This window comes from Castor canadensis, chromosome 14, assembly GCF_047511655.1.
Source record: "Castor canadensis chromosome 14, mCasCan1.hap1v2, whole genome shotgun sequence".
Classification (NCBI taxonomy): domain Eukaryota; kingdom Metazoa; phylum Chordata; class Mammalia; order Rodentia; family Castoridae; genus Castor; species Castor canadensis.
The window spans coordinates 35,847,382-35,857,879 of record NC_133399.1 but is presented as its reverse complement, the minus strand read 5'-3'; the positions used below and the strand labels follow the sequence as shown (position 1 = coordinate 35,857,879).

The 10,498-nt window shown below is 41.9% G+C and overlaps 1 non-coding gene across 1 annotated transcript; it reads right to left on the bottom strand.

The window, feature by feature from the left end:
* Positions 1-3,103: 3,103 nt before the first annotated feature.
* Positions 3,104-3,211, bottom strand: LOC141417028 (U6 spliceosomal RNA). The gene has a single exon (XR_012441662.1). It is a non-coding gene; the product is annotated as a U6 spliceosomal RNA (small nuclear RNA).
* Between the last annotated feature and the right edge of the window lie 7,287 nt (positions 3,212-10,498).

Here is a 10,498-nt window from a genome sequence, read left to right as displayed (position 1 = left end):
ATCCTTTAGTGTTGCCAGCTCAACCTGCTCTGCTCCAGATGTAAATCACAAAAAAGTGAAATAGGACCAGGAAAGAGGCTTATGTTGCAGCATAAGGGGGTGCAGTGCACAGACTGATCTGTTGAGGGTGAGGGTCTTGCTGCTTACATAGGGAGGATAAAAAGGGGGCTCACATATGTACAGTGTCCCTGGGTGCAAGAGGGAGGTGCTCCTCCTGGACTTTATTGAGAATATCTGAAGCCTGTTAGGTCATCTAGAGATACTGCGGGTGGAGTCACCTGGGGTAGACACAAGACCAAAGCTGCCAAGGTCAAAGCAAAAAGTCTCCTGGCATAGTCTCGCAGCATCTGATGTGGAGCAGAGTTCTCCACAGCTATGAGGCATTTGAGGCAGTCATGACAGAAAAACTAAAATTGCCGCTCAGATAGGTTCGGGTCTTTCTTTTCTGTCTCTAAAGCACACAATATGTGACCTCCTTTTTGTGTCTGGCTTCTTTTACTAAAAGTGTTTTCACTCATATTGTGTTCATTCATATTGTGCTCACTCGAGAGTGTTCATTCATATTGTGTATGTGTCAGTTCTTTATTCCTTTCAATGTCTGGAAATAGAGATTTGTTGGCTGCTTAGTTTTTTCTTTTAGTATATTGATTACTTTCTAGCTTACAGTTTCTGAAAAGAAGTCAGCTTATTATAACCATAACCTATAACAATGTAATTATTTATAATTCTTAATATAGTAATTTTGTGGAAGGCCCTTTGTACATGATGAGATGCTTCCTCTCGCTGTTCTTCTTTGTCTTTGTCTTTCCATGTTTGACTATGATATATTTAGGTTGGTTATGATATATTTCCCTACTTGAGACCATCTGAGCTGGTGTGAATGAATACTTTTCACCACACTTGCAAAGTTTTCATTTATTACTCCTTCAACTATTCTTTCTCCTTTCCTCCCTCCTCTTCTGACACATCCATTATAAATATGTTGGCATTCTTTGTGGGGTCTTTTACCTTTTCTTCATTCTTTTTTCTTTCTGTTTCTCAGACTGGATAACCTCAGTTGACCCTCTCTGTGTTAGGTTTTCATTGCTGTAACAAAATACCTGAGTGAAACAACTTAAGAGGGAAAAGGTTTATTTTGGCTTATGGTTTCAGAAGTTTTAATTCACCATGATGGGGGAGTGTGGTAGAACAGAGCAGCTCACAGCATGGCAGCGAGGGTGCAGAGACAGGAAATACCTGCAGTAGCTAGATTTCTCCTGTTTCCCCTTTTATTCTACACAGACCCTCAGCTTATGATGGGATATGCCATGAACATTCTAGGGAGGTCTTCTTCCCTTAATTAACCTCTCTGGAAGTTCTTTATTTTTCTTCCCCCCTCCCTTCCTTCTTTCTCTCTCTTTTGCTCCTTCTCAATCTCACCCTCCCTTCCTCTCCCTCCCCCCACCTTTACTAATCTCCTAGGCGTCTCTCAATCCAACTAAGTTTACAGTCAAGATTAACTATCACACCAATCTTCAAATTTGCTGATTCTTCTGCTCACATCTGCTATGAGCTTATAATATACTCATTTCAGTAACTGCACTGAAATTACTTTTCAGCATTTCTTTTTTTTTTTTAGCACCCAGGTTTGAATTCAGAGCCTCACACTTGCTAGGCAGGCGCTTTACCACTTGAGCCACTCTACCAGCCCTCTAGAATTTCTTTGTGGTTCCTTTTTATAATTCCTCTCTTTATTGATAATGTCTATTTGGTGGAGTTATTCTCATATTTTTCTTTAGTTATTAGGTGTGATTTCTGTTAGTTCTTTAACATATTAAAAATATTTAAGTTTTTTTAATTTAATAAGTTATGTTTTTTCACATTTATTTTCCATCCACATAAAGCAACACCATTTTGCCATCAACACATCAGATGAAATCCAAAATGGCTTAGCACACATATTACCCAAGGAATGGCCATCTGAAAAAGAGTTGTGACAAAACAACTGTGCCCAAATTGTACTTTAACTTGAATTATGCTTACATTTATTTGTTTCCTGATACTTTGGTAAAACTTTGTGGAGAAAAGATTGGGCTTTTATTTGGTAGTTTTTCTTTTTTTTTTCAGTACTGGAGTTTGAACTCAGGGCCTACACCTTGTGCCACTCCACCAGCCCTTTTTTGTGATGGGATTTTTCAAGATAGGGTCTCAAGAACTATTTGCCTGGGCTGGCTTCGAACCTAGATCCTCCTGGTCTCTGCCTCCTGAGAAGCTAGGATTACAGGAATGAGCCACTGGCACCAGGCTTATTGGTAGTTTTTAAAATATCAAATGTTTGTCACTTATCAGCCATCCCTTCTTGGATGAGAATGTGATAGAATAAAGGAGAACCTTTACTTTGGAATCTCATTAACATGGCATTTGGTGGCTATAAAAAATTAAATAAATAAAATAAAGTTTTTGTCTAGTCAAGCCAACATCTGGGTTTTCTTAGAGACAGTTGCTATGTAAATTATTTTTCCTGTGTGCAGATAATATTTTCTTGTTTCTTTGCATGTTTCATAATTTATGCTAAAAACAGGACATTCCAAATGGTAAATGTAACAGTCATGAAAATCAGATTCCACCCTTTCAGAATTTGTTGATGTTGCTGTTTGATGTAGTGCTTATTTGTTTAATGACTTTTCTGAATGAGCCAGGCACCTCTGGCTCATGCCTGTCATCCTGGCTAGTTGGGAGGCTGATATGGGGAGGATTGAGGATTGAGGCCAGCTTGGGCAAAGAGTTTATGAGATCTCATCTTCAAAACAGACAGAGCAAAATGGACTGAAGGTGTGGCTCAAAAAATATCATATCGAACCCCATTAATATACACAATTAATACATGTTATTAAACATTTTTTTGGTGGTACTAGGGTTTGAACTCAGGGCCTTGAAGTTGCTAGGCAGTTAAGCCACACCTCTAGCCCTAATTTTTCAATCTTTACAGAAAATATTTAAATTAAAATGATAAAATTCATCATTTTAGCCTATTGTTTTGGAAAACAAAAGACATATGCCTGTATTCTCCAAATAGAATAAAATGATATTTTCTTTCTTTACAACTGCTTATAAGGATGATTAAAAAAAAAAGGAACTCTTCACAAATTTGCATGCCATCCTCATGCAAGGGGCCTCACTCATCTTCTCTGTATCATTCCAATTTTAGTGTATATGCTGCTGAAATGAGAACTTAAAAAATTTTAAAGGTCTTTGGTTAGGCTGTCATTTCCCCCAACCTTTGCCCATCACTTCAGAGGGCTGTGATGTTAAATTATTTGTCAAGTGTCCCCTGGGGAGAGGCTTTTAGCACTGGGGAAGTCCAAATAACTCCAAGTGCAAGGATGCTTTTCAGATTAGAGTTTTCTAAGGCAATCACCAGATGACACCATCTTGGGAATGAGGCTTTGAAGGGGTGAGCTGCAGCTTGGTTCTCCTTCCATTATCAAGGTATGTCTTTGATACTATAGACCGTGTGTGCGTGTGTGTGTGTTTGTGTGTGTGTGTGTGTGTGTGTGTGTGTTGCTGAGGATCGAACCTAGGGCCTCACACATGCAAGCAAGAGTCTACTACTGAACTACACCCTAGCCCTGAACTGCTATTCTAAAAGGCTTCTAGCTGGGGAACCGAGAGTAAGATGGGTAAATTAGAAATCCATAGAGCTTGCTTTTTTGTGAGGTTTTTTTTTTTTTTAAACTAAATGCTCCCGCAATTACTGTAAGCTTTTGGTTAATTTCCAGGGTTGTGAAAAATGTTGATTCTGTCAAATCTTGCCACTTTTTCATTGCTTTTACAGAAAGGGAAATTTTACTCTGCCATTTTGCTGATGTTTCTTTTTTTTTTTTTTTAATGTTTAATTGTCTTTGATTTGGCCAGTGGAAGCCTTTCATGCTGGCTTCTGTATCTCTTTGACACATCCCTGTCAATGTTTTTGCTGAGCAGTTTTTCTTCCTTTCTGGTCCAGCTAGATATTCTAGGCTTTCCCTGTCCTCACCCAGGAATCATCCATTTTTCCAAAAGAGCATGGTTGCTTTTAAGTGGAAAATGGCGCTTAGAAACCCAGCCTCGGTGTTAGATTTACACCTTGTTGTTGGGGTATTGCAACGTCCTTCAGTCAACAAATGGAACACACAACTGTATATGCAGACACACATATCACATACACATACACATTCACATTCACATATTCACACACTTGCATACACATTTTCATACATGTATCCATAAATGGACATGCAGACACATGTGCAATACACAAATATACACACTCATACCCACATACATATATATATATATACACTCATTCACATACATACACACATATACCTACACATACCCATACACACATCTATATAGACTCACATAAACCAATGTGTATACACGCATATTTAAACATGTGTGTATACATACACAACACACATGAACACATAGCCATACATGCTAAATACATACACACATGTCCACACAAAACTATGCACATATGCACACACTTACTTCTGTACCTATCTATACATTTTGAAAACTATGAATTCACAACAATCCCTCACATTCAGTACTAGAGGGTCCAGTCTAGGTCTTCCCCCTTTTTTTTCACAGTACTGGGGTTTGAACTCAGGGCTTCACACTTGATAGACAGCTCTCTACCACTTGAGCCATGTCCCTGTCCCTCTTTTTTATCTGCTATAGTTGTTTTTTCAATAGGGTCTTGCATTTTTGCCCAGGGCTGGCCTGAACCATGATCCTCCTACCTATATAGACTCTCACATAGCTGGAATCACAGGTGGGTGTCACTATGCCTGGCTTATTGATTGAGATGTAGTCTTGCACATTTTTGCTTGGGCTGGCCTCTAACTGTATTCCTCTCAATCCCCACTTCTGAATATCTGGGATTACAAGCACGAACCACCACACCTCGCTTCCCCCTTTTATATACATATACATATTTAATGTCAATAAATTTTTATTTAATAACGTTTGCAAAATTTGTTATGTTTTGATTGGTTTACTGCACATCAAGGTCACTTCTAAAGCTGATTTTTCTTCCAAGATAGTCCTCTTTAAAAAATGTTTAATCCAGTTGTCTTCTCAGCTCTACATGCCAAAAACGTAACTAAGAAAGAGCATACAACTGCATACAATTACATACAAATGTTACAATGGCTGTTAGAAAATCTCATTAGTAACGAAGTACTTATTAGAAAAGTCCTGTGGCTTGCACAACTATTTCTACTGGGCAATATTGCCTTTAGTATTTTTAACTCCTTTCTCTGATGGTGAGAAACCTGGTTGCCATTATCTTTAATGAATTTATGAATTCCACCCATCCCACTGCATGGGACTAATCTCTCTTCAATCCACTACCCCTATTCCCCACTCTACATGAACCCATTCCCCACCCTGCTGGTATACCACCCCTCCCACCAAGGCAGATGTACCTCTGTCCTCCTGTTTTGTTGTCCTTCTTGTCTTACTTGAGCTCTGAGATGTACAAGGCAGATGTACCTCTGTCCTCCTGTTTTGTTGTCCTTCTTGTCTTACTTGAGCAGCCATACCAGGCTGCCCCTTGCACTCTCTTCCCCAGGACTGGATTCCAACATGGCCACCCTTTTAACACTCTTGTCACCCAAATACTGGCTTACTCTGCCTCATAAAGTCACTCCATCTGTGCAAGCCCTCCCATACTCAGAGCTGGTGTTGGCCCACTCCTTGTTACAGAAGCAGCCACCACTCTTCAGTCATGTACAGAGGGCTCGTTTTACCTCTGAGATTCAGCCCAATGAGACTGGCCTTGAACGTGCTTATGTAATTCGGCTTAGTCTCAAACTGGCTGTGTAGCCTAGACTGGCCTGGAACCCATGATCCTTCTGCCCAAGCCTCCCAAGTGCCGAGATTATAAGTATGTATCACCACACCTATCTCACCACTCTTTTTAAAACTGACATATGATATTTGGACATATTTACTAGACCCAGTATAATTTGATACATATGCACAGTGTGTAGTGGTCAAATTAATGTAATTGCATATCCACTCTCCCTCAAACATTTTATCGTTTTTGTTTTTTAATATTTTGAGATAGAGACTCATGTAGCCTAGACTCACTTTGAACTGGAGATCCTCCTGCCTCAGTATCTTAAGTGCTGGGATTATAGGTGTGTACCACTACACCCAGCAGAATTTATTATTTCTATGTGTTGGGAACCTTTCAGATGCTTCTAGTTATTTTGAAGTATACTGTAGATTATTGTAGACTAGATTTACCTTACTGTAGAACACCAGAACCAATTCCTCTTAGGCCACTGTGTTTCAGTACGTAGTTTCTAATCTCTTTCCATCCACTACCACTTCCTAGTGTCTAGTGACCACTATCTTTTTCTATGATATCAGTTTTTTAGTTTCCACAAATGAAACAAGTGTCATTTGTCTTTCTGTGCCTCACTTATTTCACTTAAATGATGTCTTCCAGTTTCATCTACCTTGATGCTAATGACAGGGTTTCATTATTTATTTTTCCCCCTGAAGTTCTGGGAATCCAATTCGGGGTCTCACACATACTGGACAAGTCACACCTTCAGCCCTCACTCTTTTTTGTGTCTAAAATGTATTCCATTTTGTACATGTGCTATATTTTCTTTGGTTGATTCTGTACCTTAACTAGTCTGATTGAAAAGTATCAGGTAGGGCCAGATGTTGTGGTGCACACCTGTAATCACAGCACTCAGGAGTCAGTGGTAGGAGGATTGCAAGCTCAAAGTCAGTCTGGCCTACATAGAGAGTGTCAGGCCATCTGGACTACACAGTAAGACTCTGTCTTAAAAAATCAAAAAAAAAAAAAAAAAAGAAAGGAAAAATAAAAGAAAAAGAACAGTATGAGATATGCCCTGTGTTTTTCTAGTTGTTACCATGGAAGCAAGGTCTTTTAGGTCTTTCTGCATTCTAACCAGAAGTGGAAATCCTGCCAGCTTTCACTGAAGACTTATTTTTTGTGCTTTTTGGACACGATTTCAATAAACACTCACATTTTATTATTTCCCATTGCTCCCATTTTACCTACGAGCAAATGGCAACTCAGACATTATATCACCTGTCCATAGCCCATCAGCTTACAAACACTGGAGTTGGGTTTCAAAGTGTGAAAGCAAGGGGCCTTACACCCTTTTAATTTTTTCTTTTGTGTCCCCAGCTCAAACCACTTCAACAAAGATGGGGGCTTGTATTACTCCTGCTCAACATGTGAAGGCAGGTTGGTAGAGGGGCCGAATTCAGGTTTAACATTAGATTATGTGTCTGTTGACTGCCTTCTTTGGAATGTAACTTTCTAGACTAAGGCTTAGCAAACATTTTCTGAAAAGGGCTGAATGATAAAAACTTTTTTTGGCTTTGTGGGCCATCGTATGGTCTCTGCCACAACTCTGCTAAAGGAACAAGAAAGCTTCACAGACAATAGGTTAAGAATGCACGGGCAGCCAGGTGTCGGTAGCTCATGCCTGTAATCCTAGCTACTTGGGAAGCTGAGATCAAGTGGATCACAGATTGAGGCTTGTCCAGGGAGATAGTTCAGAAACCCCATCTCCAAAATAACCAGAGCAAAATGGGCTGGAGGTGTCGCTTAAGTGGTAGAGTGTCTGCTTCCCAAGTGCAAATCTCTGAGCTCAAACCCCAGAGCACACACACATATGAAAAGATAAAACAATTCACTATCATAAATTAAGTATTATTTATACATACATCTAGACAACTTATAGTGACATTCCAATTAAATCACCTGACGATACATTTATCAGAATGTTTTCACATCGCTTAGTAATGCACAGTTGTAAAACTGTTCACAAAAACATTCACAGGCCCAATGCCAGTGGCTCATACCTGTAATCCTAGCTACTCAGGAGGCAGAGATCAAGAGGATCATGGTTTGAAGCCAGCCTGGGTAAATAGTTTGTGACATCCTATCTCAAAATATCCAACACACACACAAACAGGGGCTGGCAGAGTGACTCAAGTGGTAGAGCACTTGTGAGGCTCTAAGTTCAAACCCTAGTATTGCAAAAAGAAACAAACAAAAACCCTTGAGATGAAAAACTTTTAAAAGAGGAGAGGTTTATTTTGGCTCACAGTTTTGGAGGGTTCAGTCTATGATCAGTTGTCCTATTGCTTTTGGACATGAGAGGACCACATGGCAGAGGAGGCATAACTCATGGCAGCCAGAAGGCAAAGAAGAGAGAGAAAGGGGCCAAGGTTCCAATATCTCCTTGAAGAGCATGTCCCCAATAACCTAACTTCTTCCTCTAGGCTTCACCTCCTAAAGGTTCCATCACCTTCCAATAGTACTGCCTGCTTCAAAACAAGGGCCTTTGGAGGGCGTTGAAGGTCCAGATGGTAGCAGTTCCTATTTCATAGATGGGGAAAACAGGCTTAAATAAATGAGGCGACCTGCCCATGTCAAGCTAAGGAGAAGCAGAGCTGGGATCTGAAGCCAGGTCTGCCTGGCTCCACAAGCCCTTTGTGCTGTGCTAGGCTTCCTGTGTTCAGCTGGGGACTTTCCCAACTCTAGGGTCACATCAGCAAACCTGAACATCACCCTCCCTAGGAAAGCCAAACAGGATGCTTTCTCTCGGGTGGGGTATTTCCCGCCACCTCAATTAACAGTCCTTCCTCCTGGAGCTCTGCACCTCCTCATCAGATTCAGGACCAGCCCTCCAGTTTTCCATCCGGGGCCTCTAGGATCTTGTTGAGTAGCTTTCGCTTCCTCCAAAGGAGTGTTTGTTTTCACTTCTTGATCTTTCTTTTTCATCCTTGTAACTGAAACACTGTTTCTTCCACCACCCCACTCCATCTCTGTTGCTACAAGTCATCCTTCAGAGTGAAACATCCTCTGGGAAGTAAGCCTGGATTTCTCCCCACCCCAGCTGGGTCAGGTGCCTCCTCCGGGCTCTCCCAGCACCTTGGTTCATGTACGGGGTAGAATTTCCCTGTTTTCAGGCCTGTTACCCTCTCTAGATGGTGAGTCCCATAGTGGGGGACAGTGCTGTCTGATTCATGCTGGATCCTTGAATCCAGCCCAGCTCACAGTAGGTGCTCAACAAATGTCTAGTGGACAAATAAAACCAGTGAGTGTAAACAGTTGCTTGGTTCAACTTCTACATTACACACAGACACTTGTTTTCCCTTTCATGTTCTCATTTCTCTCTGTCACTGAAAAATCTCATCATCGTAAACACTGCCTCCTCCCGGAAGTCTTCCTTCCTTCCCACTTGGAAGTGGGAAGTTCCTAAACTTCTTGGGCTGCACAGACTCTGAATACCAGGATTTTCCCTCAAAGATCTGTTCCTAGATCACCTCTTTATGCCTCAGATAGCCACTAATTCTACTGAGACCTTGGCCTCACCTTCTGTGACATATGGGACGGACTGGCCAGCCTCTCAGAAACATGTCTGGAACAGCTTTCCTGAACATCAGGTATATCCACAGACTAGACATGGGGAAGCCTGCCAGGGATTGTATGAGAAAAAGGCTAATGTTTTCTGTGGGGCCAAGAATGGCATCTCTCTGTTCCCATTCCCTAGAATGGAGCTCCTAGATTTTTCCCAGTCTTTGTATCAAGATGCTGGTGTTCCTTTACTTTTCCTCTTGCTCTCAAAAGGGGACAACTGTGCTGGCGAGAAGGAGGCAGGGAATGTGCAGGCCCTCTTGGGTTGTCCCCCTTTGGGGTTCTTGCCAGGCAAGACAGTACTACCAGACCTTCAAGGCTTTCTCAGCTGAAGCTGACAGAACAAAAACCACACTTCCTGTTTTGTTGGTTCTGCCTTGGCTGGGCTTCCACCTGCTGTGCCTCCCTTCCTCTATATCCCTGACACCTTCCATGAGCAAGAGAGGAAAACCACTGTAATTTAGATCTGCTCATTTTCCCCATGGTTGACTTCGGCCCCTCCTGACACTGCAGATCCCAGGAAGGAGGGTGAGCTCTGCTTGGTGTGTCCCTTCAGAAAAGCTGGCTCAATAGCGAGTACTGGCACAGCTGCACAGGCTACGTTCATTCTCTGGTGATGGGGAGGAGCTGAGCCTCACCTCTGGTGAGGTGGGACTTTAGGAACACAGAATTTTAGCATCTCAGAGGAAATTCTCCCGCTGTCCTCTAGGTGTCGCTGAACTTCCTGTCAAGGCTGTCCTCACTCCTGCCTGCCTGCTTCCTCTGACTTCATGGCTGCTCTGCTTCCTTCCACTCTTCTAAATGACTACTGAGAGTACCTAACATCCCTTTGTGAAAGCCACATACCTTCATTTCTGTTCTGTTTCTGCCCGTGGTGGAGGGTGGTCACTATTTTCTTCTGCCTGAGACTCCTGACTGCCAGGACTTCTCTGAAGGCCTTACCTTCTGGTCCTCCTCCCACCTCCCTGGGTGCTGCTTCTCCATCTCCTCCTTGGGCTCCTCATTTTCTGCCTGACCTTGCAGTGTCATGTCATGCACGAGTCTTTGCTGTCC